The sequence below is a fragment of the Belonocnema kinseyi genome, chromosome 7 (assembly GCF_010883055.1).
Source record: "Belonocnema kinseyi isolate 2016_QV_RU_SX_M_011 chromosome 7, B_treatae_v1, whole genome shotgun sequence".
Classification (NCBI taxonomy): Eukaryota; Metazoa; Arthropoda; class Insecta; order Hymenoptera; family Cynipidae; genus Belonocnema; species Belonocnema kinseyi.
Genome location: NC_046663.1, coordinates 66118526 through 66119791, shown reverse-complemented (window position 1 = coordinate 66119791; position 1266 = coordinate 66118526). Strand labels below are relative to the sequence as shown.

The 1266-nt window shown below is 32.1% G+C and overlaps 1 long non-coding RNA gene across 1 annotated transcript in view; it reads left to right on the top strand.

Annotated features, from left to right (window-relative positions):
• Nucleotides 1–1266, top strand: part of LOC117177428 — a 2547-nt gene extending 1281 nt beyond the window's left edge. The window contains exons 3-4 of the long non-coding RNA XR_004467696.1: nt 1007–1099; nt 1179–1266. This is a non-coding gene — a long non-coding RNA (uncharacterized LOC117177428). The remainder of the gene's footprint in view (nt 1–1006; nt 1100–1178) is intronic.

Sequence of the window (1266 nt, the reverse complement as noted above, 5' to 3'; positions counted from 1 at the left end):
GCATCAGTAGTGACTTTTATCACCAAATCAATTATCGATTGTTTTCAGAGTAAGGCAAATGTCCCATTTTGGGTGAGTGACCCAGTTTGTGCGAATGCTCACATACTGTAGGTAAATCCGTGGTTATCTTAAAGTTTATGACAGTAGTAACAGTTTATTCGCATTACAGAGTGGATTAAAGATATTTTAATACATGTTTTAGTCATTTTATTACGCATTCGTGTTCTTTAAATTTTGTATAGTCACGCGTGTCGCCATCTGTTAACATTACACTCGGCTTGTTAGCTCGGGAGTTGACAAGCTGTGTAGTTTTTCGTGTCAACAGTGCTCCAAAATTTGTGTAGCGCGAATATTTGATTGAAAAGTAAGTAATAATTATGAGGTTTTCGAATGTGTTATTCAATGTAACTGATAGCTAATGGATAATTCGGATATTTCCTTCCGCCTTAATACGGACGGAAAAAAAACGGTTGGAGGAATTTGTGCGAGTGTTTACAAACAACACGGTTACATAAAAATTAGGCGTTTTTTAAAGATAAAAAGAACAATATTTAATTCTGAAAGCTTTGCCCTTTTAAAATGTTCAGATTCCTAATTACAAATTAAAATAGGAGGCAGTTCTTATCAATGACGATATCCCGCCACTGTAGGAAACATAACATGGCGACACTCACCCAAATTGGGACATTGGATTCGCCCCACCCGGTTCAGAGGAAAAATTAATTCGCCCAAATAGTTTCATCGGTATAGCATGAAATATTCTTTATTATTTAATAAAAATTGTTTTAGTATATCGATAAGTAGACAAAGTATTGACGAAAAATGTCCAAACTATGTGGTATTGGGAACTTTCATCGATTCAAAAGATTTAAAATACTTTTACAAGCAAAATTCGCCAGACAAATCCTTACATTCCCCCACATTGGGACAGTTACCTTATGGATGTTTACAGTCCAATAATTATGAAATATATTTTTATTATTATTAAATTTATATATTACTTTAGGAAGCTCTAAAGGAATAGAGAAATGAAACAATTATTGATATCACAAATCAGAATCAGGCAGAACGCAATAAACAGAGAAAGAGATTAACTGTGGTGAGCTATTAATTATTATTAATTGTCTTTCTGTAAATCTTATATGCTAATATTTAAAATAATTATTTTTTAATTGCAGAATCTAACAATCTTTTGAGAGAATGATAGTGATGGCAAATTGGTCATAAATCACTTCAAAATAAATTATAATTTGAACAAACCAATGA